Raw genomic sequence first — 12,993 nt, 5'->3', positions numbered from 1 at the left:
CTCCTGAGGCAGGAAAAAGCTGTGGTGATATATCATATCATCCCTTGCATTTTGTGAAATTTCATCAGTTAGAACCTCGGGACGGGATGTTTGTAGAAACAAATGTAAAATGGCAGCATATCAAGAGAATTGAAATATTTTTCTTACAAAAATTTCCGTTATATTACATTTATATGGATGGTTAATGTTACGGTCAAAATCAACATCCCCTTATTTGGCCGTAGTCAAATTCAAAGTCATGAGTCATCATCAACTTCCGTACTTTAAATGTTTATCTTTTGTATTACGCACTGCGCACATGCAGCCATTCCAAGCGTGCTTTTAGACACTTTAAGTTAGACCTTCAGAGAGTGGACATGTCTCTGAAAGTGACCGGCTATAGTTCTCGCCAAGATTGCTTGTAAAGACCATTTTGATGAAACAGCTTTGAACCTGTTGATGCGATAGTCTTATACAACCCTACACAAAATCGGTAAGCAATTCAGTTGATTCTTTTGTGACTTTAAAGCAGACATTCTTGAAGGAACATTGAATAGCCTTATTCCATTGTGAGACTCTAAGAGCACGTGTGCCTAACAAAAGGCCAAGGACATTGAAGTATGCGAACAATGAATGCTATAATGGACACATTCAACGACTCTGATTACATTTATAGTACAACCTTTTGAGACCTTTTAGTTAAAGTAGAATTCTTATGCATCTTTGAGTTAGTGATTGTTTCAAAGCAGCGTATTGTTCATTAAGTCAGGGCTGCTTTTATGCAAATGAGATCTTGTCAACGAAAGTAAACGTTCAGTCACCGTTAGAGGGCGTTTACTGAGGTGGGTCACGTGACCACCCCACCTATTATGACCTTTGACCCCTGAGTCATCTTAGAGGGAGTATTACTTCCTGTTAGTTACTTCCTGTTTCTAATTTCCTGTGTCATAGAGTGTATTTACTTCCTGGTCAAAGAAAGTATTTACTTCCTGTGTCATAGTGTGAACGTACTTTAGTTCTCACTTCCTGTATCCTTTTGTTTTGATTTGTTTTAGTTAATCGTTCCCAAACGTTCCCAAACGTTCTCAACCTCTGTAGTACAACATTCTACTCAGAGAATTTGTTGTTCTCAGTCTGGAAGACATGCCTATATTCGAATAAACCACGTGAAACTTAGATCGGATATTTGCTTCGTCTTATTTAAGAGGGAACGCATTACGGAATATCAGTTGTAGACGACTATTGCATAGAAGTTGCAGACAAATTATTTTGAGTCTTAAGGAATTTGTTTGCGCGCTACATTTCTCATTAACGATTTTGCATCGGACTTGTGATATTCACCTAAGTCAAACCATGGAAGACGAAGAAAGAAATCAAGAACTTCGTCACCGGAAAAGGAATTGCAAGAACCCAGGCGTAGCGGCCGTGACAGAACACTGTCCGAAAAAGGACTTAAATATGAGTTAGCTGCTAAAGCTGGCTTCTTAGAGAAAAGAGCGGGTTCACTAACCCAAAAGTCCACGAAGATACGGGAGCTCATCGCTGATAAGGCAGACCTATTCACAATCAAACTGAAGTTTGAAGTGTGGAAGGAGCTGCATCAAGGCTTTGCAGATGCGGGCTATGAATACGAAAGTTTACTCCCAAAGGATCAGGTGCCAGACGAACGCCTTCGTTGGCTGGCTGATGTCGAAGACGTTTTTGGGACCTTCTTTAAAGACACCACTGCATGGTGAGCGAACAAGAAGCGAAGCCAGCACCAATTGCGAACCCCACACCAATTCATCCACAAGAGGATGTAGGACCAGAAGATAGTGTCTCTCAAGTCGGCACACCGAAGCCGTCTGTAGTTGGCAGCCAGAGTGGGGTCAGCCATCATACGAGCCACAGTGCACTCTCAGCCACCAAACTAGCAGATGAAAGGGAAAAGGCTGAACTGTTGGCAAGGTCAGCCAAGCTCAAGAAGAAGCAAGAAATTGAGCGTGCTAAGTATAAGCTTCAACTCCAAGAACACCGGGAGAGGCAAGAAATGGAGCGGCAGAGACAAGAAATGGAGCGTGCCATGGCAAGACATGAGCTTCAACTCAAGGAGGAGCAACATGAACTTGACACAAAGATTGCCGTAGCCGATGCTAGAGCTAGATCTCTGAATAAGTTTTTTGGTGACGAATTCGAGGACGATATCGCCATCAATATTAAGACTGAACCACTGGAGGACAAATCCATTGTGTCCAGAACAAAACCACAAAAGACCACAACACCAGTACGAGTGTATAAGAAGGAAACTCCTACAATAGAAAGGGAGAATGACAGTGAGGCGGATGATTTAGAAGAAGAAGTCAGTGTAGCAGCTTCCAGAATTTCCATTAGAAGCAGTAGCAGTAACATGAGTAAGACGACACGTGACTCTGCACAGTGGGCCATGATCAGAGCAATAAAGAAAATGTCCACAGTGATAAAGAAGTTTGACGGTAACATCATGGAGTACAGATCATTCATAGATGAGTTTGAGACCAAACTAGTACCGACTGCCGAAGATGATAAAGATAAACTCACTCTGCTGAGACAGTTCACGGAAGGCACAGCCCATGAAATAGTTCAAGGGTATGCGGGTATAGATGCAAGTGAAGCATATCAAGGTGCCATGGAGGAGCTGGAAGAGCGCTATGGTGATCCACACAAGATAGCCAACGCCTACCTGAGGAAGGTTTTGGACTGGCCTCCAATCAAGCCAGACAACGTTGCCTCGTTAGACAAGTTCGCCATCTTCTTGAATCGATGTAAGACAGCAACCGATGCGTTGATGGTCTAGAAATACTAGAACATTCAGAAAATATGAAACGGATCGTCAAGAAGCTTCCTTACTTTATTCAAGATTCTTGGAGTAAACGCACAGCGAAGATACGCAAAGCCAAGAAAAGAGTAAGATTTGAAGACCTTGTCGATCTGGTGAAGTCCGAAGCAAGCAGACTGTCATGCCCGGACTACAGTAGACAAGCAATGGCTAGTCTCGACAATCCAGTGAAAAAGAAGAGAGGTACAGACAAAGTGGAACAATCTTTCGCCACTAGCGTTACAAGCGCAGACAAGAAGACGAACCAAGGGAGCAAGAAGAGCAACACTTCAACCTCCAAACCAAACAAGGCTCAACAGAAACCATGCCTGCACTGCCAAGATAACAATCATTCTTTCGACAGTTGCGAACAATTGATTGCAGCCAGTCAAGAAGATACTGTTAACTTTCTGAGAAACCAAGGTGTATGTTTTGGCTGTCTGAAACCTGGTCACCGGAGTAGGCAATGCAAGCAGAAAGCTAAATGCTCCAAATGCCAAGGAAAACACCCAACAGTACTACATCAGGATCGTCGACCGACAACTGATAAAGATGAGGATTCAAAGAGACCAGTACAGACGGAGAGTGTCGCAGTACACTGCACCACGGCAGAGGTGGACCAAGTACAGTCCTTTATGGGGACCGGTGGTCAAGACGATAACACCGGTGGTGATGATGATAACTGCAAGGTCCTGCTGACTATTATCCCTGTCAAGGTGAAGTTGAAAGGCTCAAATAGAATGGTACAGACTTATGCCTTTCTGGATACAGGTAGTGTCATATCATTCTGTACAGAAGCGTTACAGAGAAAACTTGGAGCCACAGGCAGAAAGACAAAGCTGACGGTAAATACAGTGAAGGCTTAGGCAGCCACACCTGCGACAAAGTCACTGGCATAGAAGTTTACAACCTAGACTGTTCAGAGCCACAGGTAGAGCTGAAAACAGTATACACTAAACCAGAGATAGGCGTCTCTGAAGACTACATTCCCCGTCAAGAGGATCTCATGAGATGGCCGCATTTGAAGAATATAAGGCTTCCAAGAATAGATGCCGAAATAGGACTGATGATAGGTACCGGAGAAACAGCAGTATTACCCCTCTGGAAACAATACGTGGTCCGGACTCAACCCCTCACGCATGCAGAACACGCGTAGGATGGATCCCCTGGCACGTAGTCAGATTGAACGAACAAGGGCAACATCCTCCCAGCTACAGAACAGAAGTTGTGGCCGTAGAGGATATGGAAGAATTGGATAAACTAGACAGGTTAGTGCGACATTCCATTGACCTTGATTTTCCTGAGCGCATGATAGATGACAAAAGGGAGCACTCCCAAGAAGACAAGAAGTTCATGCAGAAAGTAAAGGAAACCATTGAGCTAGTAGACGGACACTACAAAATGGGACTTCCATTCAAAAATGAAAGAGTTCGACTACCGGACAATCAGCACTATGCCTTACAACGATTTAGAGGCCTGGAAAGAAAGTTGAGAAACAACCCAAAGTTCCATGCCGACTACCAGAAGTTCATGGCAGACATAATTGAGAAGGGATACGCAATACAAGTCCCTAACGACGAGTTAGATAGAGACAAGTCCCTAACGACGAGTTAGATAGAGATGACGGAAAGGTATGGTATATACCCCACCATGGAGTATATCATCCGAAGAAACCAGAGAAGATCCGCGTTGTTTTTGACTGTTCAGCAAAGTTCCAAGGGGTGTCGTTGAACAACCTATTACTACAAGGGCCGGATCTGACGAATACTCTACTAGGAGTATTATTACGATTTCGACAGGAACCAATCGCTTTAATGGCAGACATAGAGGCTATGTTCCACCAGGTAAAGGTTAGAGAAGAGGACAGTGACTGTCTACGCTTCTATTGGTGGCCAGATGGAAACATAGAAAGCCCTCCAAGAGTCTATAAAATGATGGTTCACCTGTTCGGTGCAGTATCATCCCCGAGCTGCGCGAACACAGCACTACACAAGATGGCCGACGACAACAGCCACCTATTCAACAAGGAAGTTGTCAAAACAATAAAGAGAGACTTCTACGTAGATGATTGCCTCAAGTCGGTAGAAAATGCGAAGAAGGCAATCAAGTTGACACAAGATCTGACTGCAGCTTGCAAGAAGGGCGGTTTCCGTCTAACAAAGTGGGTGAGCAACAGCCGCGAAGTATTGGAGACTATACCAAAAGAAGAAAGAGCTAAGGAAATCAAAGACCTGAAGCTGGAATACGACTGCCTACCAGTAGAGCGTGCCCTAGGTACTTCATGGTCGGTCGAGTCAGACACCATAGGATTCCAGATCAACATTGAAAGCCGGCCTCCAACGAGAAGAGGCATACTATCAATTATCAGCTCAGTATACGATCCCATTGGACTCGCAGCTCCGTTCATCCTACCTGCAAGAATACTACTTCAAGACTTGTGTCGTAGAGGTATTGGCTGGGATGCAAAGATCAAAGAAGACGATCGGAAGAAATGGCTAAGATGGCTATCAGATCTTCCAAAACTAGAAAACGTATCAACTCAGAGGTGCTACAAACCAGCAGACTTTGGCGAAGTCAAGGTACGTGAAATACATCACTTTTCTGATGCCAGTGAATATGGATACGGTGTTGCATCGTATATTAGACTCATAAACGAAAACGGAAGAATTCACTGCACCTTCCTTATGGGAAAAGCAAGGGTTGCACCACTGAAGAAAATTACATCCCACGCCTGGAGCTGACAGCAGCTACAGTGGCCGTGAGAATGAACAGAATGTTGGAGGAAGAACTCGACATTAAGAACGACAAGGTATACTTCTGGACAGACAGCACATCAGTGATTAAGTACTGCGCCAATGAAACATCCCGATTCCACACCTTCGTAGCCAACCGGATCAACATTATACGTGAAGGTTCGGATAGTAAACAGTGGAAGTACGTCGACACAAAATCCAACCCAGCAGACGACGCATCTAGGGGACTAACGGTAGACAAGTTCCTGCAAAACAAAAGATGGCTGCGAGGACCAGATTTCCTGTGGAAACGAGAAAGTGAATGGCCTACACAACAGGACATCTCCAGAGCGCTATGTAATAAAGACCCAGAAGTCAAGCGGGAAGCATCCGTGTACAGCACCGTACTAGTAGAGCAAGAGTTTGGGGTAGAGAAGATCTTACTACGCTACTCCAGCATGATGAAACTAAAGAAGATAGTCGGATGGTTCCTGCTAGCGAAGAAAAACCTCCAAGATAAACGCCGCAAAAGAAAACAAGGCGATGAAGACACCAACGCAGATACTAGCCAGAAGAGCTGTGAAACAACAATCCCACCTGTTTCACTAGAGAATCTGCAAAGGGCAGAAGATGCAATCATGAAGTATGTGCAGCGAAAGCATTTTCCAGATGAAATGGCACTCCTACAGCGAAAGAAGCAAGTCAGGAGATACAGCCCATTATATAAGCTGGACCCAATTTTGGATAAAGGAATAATACGAGTTGGCGGACGCCTGGAACGTGCCTCAGTGTCACCAGACAGCAAGCACCCGATAGTGCTGCCTAAAGACTCACCAGTGTCAACAATCATACTCCAAGAAACCCACAAAGAAGTCGGACATCTTGGAAGGAACTCGATGCTGGCGAAGCTAAGAGAGAAATATTGGATTCTACGGGCGCCTACAGCAATCCGCAACTCGTAACCAAATGTGTCATCTGTAGAAAATATAGAGCGAAAGTTTGTGAGCAGAAGATGTCAGACCTACCTAAGGACCGCATCACCCCCGAAGAGCCACCATTCACTCGCACAGGTGTAGATTACTTCGGACCACTGGAGGTCAAACGTGGCCGTGTCACTGAGAAGAGGTATGGAGCGATCTTCACATGTATGGCGACTCGTGCGGTACACTTAGAAGTAGCCTGCTCATTAGATACAGATTCGTGCATCAACGCCATCAGAAGATTTATAGCACGAAGAGGACAAGTTAGGTCCATCAGATCAGACAACGGGACTAACTTCGTCGCAGCCGACAAAGAGCTGAAGGAAAGTATCAGAGATGGAACCAAGAGAAGATAGCTGAGATGCTCCACCAACAAGACATCAAATGGGAATTCAACCCCCCAGCAGGTTCCCACTTTGGAGGAGTATGGGAGCGTCACATCAGAACCATAAGGAAAATCATCTTTTCCTTGCTCAAAGAACAACCACTTCGCATGTCAGATGAAGCACTCCGAACGCTGTTCTGCGAAGTGGAAGCCATAATTAACAGCCGACCGATCACCAGGCTGTCAGAAGATCCGAACGATCTAGAGGCATTAACACCCAACCACCTGTTGATGCTGAAACCAAAACAGGCCCTGCCACCCGGCTTGTTTCAGAAGAATGACAACTACGTACGCCGTCGATGGAGACAAGTGCAGTACCTGGCAGATATATTCTGGAAGAGATGGATGAAAGAATATCTCCCGTTGCTACAAGAGAGACAGAAGTGGCTCGAGATCAGAAGAAACCTCAACGTTGGAGACGTGGTGTTGATCGTCGACAACACAGCGCCGAGGAACTCCTGGTCCATGGGCAGAATCACCGAAGTGATGAAAGACAAGAAGGGACTCGTCAGGTTTGCAGAAGTCAAGACCAGAACGACTACTCTACGACGTCCAGTGGATAAGTTGTGTGTGCTCCTGGAGGCCGACGCCATTGAAGATTCGTCTGAAGGACACAAGAACAGCTAAGAACTTTAATCTTTTTTATTAGTGATATATGAACAGTATATTATTCATGTTTGTTTAGTTAGATTGAATTTTGACCAGTTAAGAATATTGGATTTATAATTGTTCCGAGTCACATCTACACAATTAGGGGACCGGAATGTTACGGTCAAATCAACATCCCCTTATTTGGCCATAGTTCAAATTCAAAGTCATGAGTCACCATCAACTTCCGTACTTCAATGTTTATCTTTTGTATTACGCACTGCGCACATGCAGCCATTCCAAGCGTGCTTTTAGACACTTTAAGTTAGACCTTCAGAGAGTGGACATGTCTCTGAAAGTGACCGGCTATAGTTCTCGCCAAGATTGCTTGTAAAGACCATTTTGATGAAACAGCTTTGAACCTGTTGATGCGATAGTCTTATACAACCCTACACAAAATCGGTAAGCAATTCAGTTGATTCTTTTGTGACTTTAAAGCAGACATTCTTGAAGGAACATTGAATAGCCTTATTCCATTGTGAGACTCTAAGAGCACGTGTGCCTAACAAAGGCGAAGGACATTGAAGTATGTGAACAATGAATGCTATAATGGACACATTCAACGACTCTGATTACATTTATAGTACAACCTTTTGAGACCTTTTAGTTAAAGTAGAATTCTTATGCATCTTTGAGTTAGTGATTGTTTCAAAGCAGCGTATTGTTCATTAAGTCAGGGCTGCTTTTATGCAAATGAGATCCTGTCAACGAAAGTAAACGTTCAGTCACCGTTAGAGGGCGTTTACTGAGGTGGGTCATGTGACCACCCCACCTATTATGACCTTTGACCCCTGAGTCATCTTAGAGGGAGTATTACTTCCTGTTAGTTACTTCCTGTTTCTAATTTCCTGTGTCATAGAGTGTATTTACTTCCTGGTCAAAGAGAGTATTTACTTCCTGTGTCATAGTGTGAAAGCCACTTAGTTCTCACTTCCTGTATCCTTTTGTTTTGATTTGTTTTCAGTTAATCGTTCCCAAACGTTCCCAAACGTTCTCAACCTCTGTAGTACAACATTCTCCTCAGAGAATTGTTGTTCTCAGTCTGGAAGACATGCCTATATTCGAATAAACCACGTGAAACTTAGATCGGATACTTGCTTCGTCTTATTTAAGAGGGAACGCATTACGGAATATCAGTTGTAGACGACTATTGCATAGTAGTTGCAGACAAATAATTTTGAGTCTTAAGGAATTTGTTTGCGCGCTACAGTTAAATTTATGACATTGTCGCACTGTTACATTCAAGAAAAGGTATTTTAAAGTGGAATCTGTGTTTTATCACAGATGTGTTTTGTGAATACACCTAGCTAATCTGCCTACCCGACATCTTCACCTTAATTCCCTTAGCCAATCAGCTCTTCTACCTGTGACCGTTATCAATCTTCCTTCCCGGGCAATCGGCCACTTATGCACACAACACAGCATCATTCGCCCTTGTCTAATCGCTCCCATTCATTCATTCATTCATTCATTCATTCATTCATCCGCTTGGCTCATGCCATACCAGCTCAGCCTATCCCACCGCCATCCCCTTTCTCCTCCTCTCTTTTTCCCATTCTCTCAAGTGTTCGGGCTTTGGATTCCATCCTGACTCCCATTTTCTCGGGAATTCCACTCCTTTCCCACATTTTGGCCTCTCAGGATGGATTCATCATCAAGGTCATTCAGACCTTGACCCGGGGGATGTGAATTCAGGAGGTTACTGTACATGATTTACCAAATTAATGGTGCAATAGGACAAAAGAAAAACCAGGACTGATTATGTTCTTACATGCACAGACAAGTATAATCGAGGATAACAAATACTCTTTCTTGAAAACAATGTAAACAAATCTTTAATAACTAAAATAATCACATTGAAGTTTTAAACACTTCTACATTTCACAATTCCTGGTGATATGTGTCAAATATAAGGCAAAGACTAAGTGCAATCAAAGTGGAATACTGTAGAATACTGTATGACAAGCTATGCACTGTAATGTTAAAGTAGGATCAATCCAAAATAACTACAAAATTACAGTAAACAAGGGAAATCAACTGCTATTACCTTACAAAATAACATAATAAAAACCAACTGCACCAATGACATCAGGGTGAATACCATGATTAAAATCCAGCAAATTGTATGTTTGAATTTTAAGTCATTTTTTATTTTAAAAATAACTTCTTTGTACTAGTCCTTAACTTAGGGACTGGTCAGTTTCTTCAGCCTGGGGGGGGGCCGGTGGATTCATGGGGGGGGGGGGGTCACCTTGTTTTTTGCCTTTGGAGATAGGGGGGGGTCACCATGTTTTTGAAATGCCCAATAGGGGGGGTCAGTGTGTTTTTGAATTTTGACACAGGCTCATCATTGCCTAAAATGCTAGTGTCAGCCACAAATTTCATCATTCAGTTGTATTTTTCGGCGCGCCCTTCGGCGCGTACTTTAAAGGTCTGGTGAAATGCCCATGTTGCAAAATCACAAAAATACAGTTGATGGTCTATAAAACAGTTGCATTCATTTCTTTTTTTCGTTTAGCGCGCGTGATTATGAAATATGGCAAAAGAAAAATGCAATGTGGGCGTGCCCCCGAGCCTCTCCAGTCGACTTTTTTCGGCTTTCCGAAGTTTGCCCGACGTCGTATCTCATAACGGGAAGTGAAGTATTTCACACCTCCATAAGCTCCCCACGGGGGTAACTTCTAGGGTTTCCGCTTACATGATCAGGACAGTGTCCTCCTTCACTTTGGGAAGACGTTGTTCTTTTGGTGGCTGTGACAGCGGCAAGAACATGAACGGCTCAACTGTAAACTTTTTCAAGTTCCCGTCAAGTGTGGAGTGTTTGAACCATATGTGCTTGTCTCGGCTGGTTCGTACGATCGGCCACGGTCCCTCGGCTGAGCCTGCCTCGCTACTCGCTACACAGAAGGTTGGGACCGCAATGCAAGTCAACTGCATGAAGACCAACACTGAACGTTGTGACTGCCATTAAAATGCACTTGTCTACAACACGGAACGTCGTGACCGCAATGCAAATTGACAGTAAAAAACGTAAATGGAACCGTGATTAAAATGCACTACAACTACGACACGGAAGGTTGGAACCACGATGCAAATCAGCTGCATGAACAGCAACACTGAACGTTGAGACTACCATTAAAAACGAACAACAACACGGAACGTAGAGATCATGATACAAATCATGGAGGTAGAGTCCTCCATTATACAAATCGACAGCAACACGGAACGCGTCGTTGGGACGGCAATTACTGAGGCTAAATTGAAGAACAACGGGGAATACCGGACCACGAGGAACGCGATGCAACTCGACCACAACATGGAATGTTTAAGACCGTGATTAAAATGCACAACACAGAACATCTAGACCGCAATCAGTGTAAATCAACTATAACACCGAACCTTGTTGCCTCGATTAAAATGCGTATGTCTGCTATGTATAGCAAAAGTTTCAATTCTCGCGAGCGAGCGTTCCTATGCCCGCTATACACTGGACAAAATGACGTCAAATTTATCACAAGGGCTCGATTGCGTGTGTGTAAGTTTCAATTCTCGCGAGAGCCATTTATGCATGCTGTACACTAGACTTGATGACGTCAAATCTCTCGCGAGACTGGGCTCGATTGCAAATACGTACGACGCGACGGAAAGAACGCAATAATACGGAAGTAGACACAGTTTTTGCGAATCGCCGAGAGAGAAGCGCAGATTAAACAAAAGACTAAAAAACCCACGTTTTTTCTTTATTTACCATGATATTTTTTAAACAAAAATCAGTTTCGCCACTGTGGCGAATTAGGATCGATTTTTTTTGCCACTTCGGATTTCGATTCGCATTGGCGAACGTGGCGAATGGGCAGCGCGAAGCCTGTTTTGTTATCGGATACGGGCAGAGATAAGGCGGCGTTGGACCGCTATTTGATGTAAATGAACACACCTGTGACGTCACAGACGGCCAACCTTGACTCCCGCTGAGGGCGTGACCTGAGTGTCGCAAAATGTACCCATGAAAGCCGCGCATAGAAATATCAAAAAAATTAACACTTGCGCGTACTTTTAGGTTGCAATTTTGTTGCGAGTGTAATAGTATTGACCTCCTGGAAGATATTCTGTCACACGACCGGGACCATTTCACCAGACCTTTAATAATCAGTCATATTTTGCAGCACGCCCAACTTTAACATATCAAGCATACATACATCAGAGATATCTGTATGTTCAATATTTTTCAGCGTGCTCTTCAAGCTCATTACTTTTATATATCAGACATTTTTCAGCATGCCCTTCAGGTGCATGACTTTAATATACAAGGCATATATATCGGAGATATCAGGATGTTTCATATTTTTCGGCACGCCCTTTGGGCGCCATACTTTAATATTTCAGAGATATCTTGATGTTTGCTAAGTGAAAGTGTACAATTATGAAATCTGCATTTCATATGAAAAGGATGACAAATTCCTGATACTTTTCTGTTCTCTCAATGAGAATTCAGTATGAGAAAGCAACATGCACAAATATTTCACAATATATATTTGATACAGTGACTTATTTTAGAAATAGAAAAATGACAAGATATCTTTCCTTCTCATTGATGCAATTATTTTCCTTTGTGTCACTGGTTTTCTGTAGAAAGATGCTTTATTATGAACAAAATAACAGTTAAAAAAGGCAGTTTTTGTCATTATTACTTGTGCTTTTATGGTTTCAATGTTACAAGAAAAGGTCCTCTCAGACACTGTACACATCAGATTTGGCTAAAAAAGCTCTCTATGGCTCCTCAGGAGATTTAATTGGATGGTTGGCAAGTCTTAACACCCATCAAAGTTTTTGATTCACTGCTTTTCCTCTTTGATATTAATGATTGACATCCATTTCTGTACAACAGTTCAGGACATCTGGTTAAGCAGAGAAAGTGTGAAATACATTCACAGCTCATTCAAAATACAGCTCATTCAAAATGTACTGTATTCAAACTTTAAGATTGACACTTTGAAATTCTTATCTTAGAAGTGACATGTCAACAATTTCATTAAAACATAGAATGACTATTTAAAATATAAATATATGTAAAATGTAAAATATAATATATATACATATATGTAAAATATAATATATATATATATATATATATATATATATTATATATATATATATATATATATATATATATATATATATATATATATATATATATATTTATGTCCACCTTTTGTTTTACCTATGTCGCGCGCCGGGGGGGGGGGGGGGTTCACCCTGTTTTAGAAATTTGGAATGGGGGGGGTCACCCTGTTTTCAAAATTTGGAGTAGGGGGGTCACCAGTTTTTTGACGTCGGCAAAAAATAATCCACCGGCCCCCCCCCCCCAGGCTGAAGAAACTGACCAGTCCCTAATACATTCATGAAATTTTCAGAAATGTATCAGGCTACGTAAATTAA

This window comes from Ptychodera flava, chromosome 12 (genome assembly GCF_041260155.1).
Source record: "Ptychodera flava strain L36383 chromosome 12, AS_Pfla_20210202, whole genome shotgun sequence".
Lineage (NCBI taxonomy): Eukaryota > Metazoa > Hemichordata > Enteropneusta > Ptychoderidae > Ptychodera > Ptychodera flava.
Note: the sequence above shows the minus strand (reverse complement) of the source record.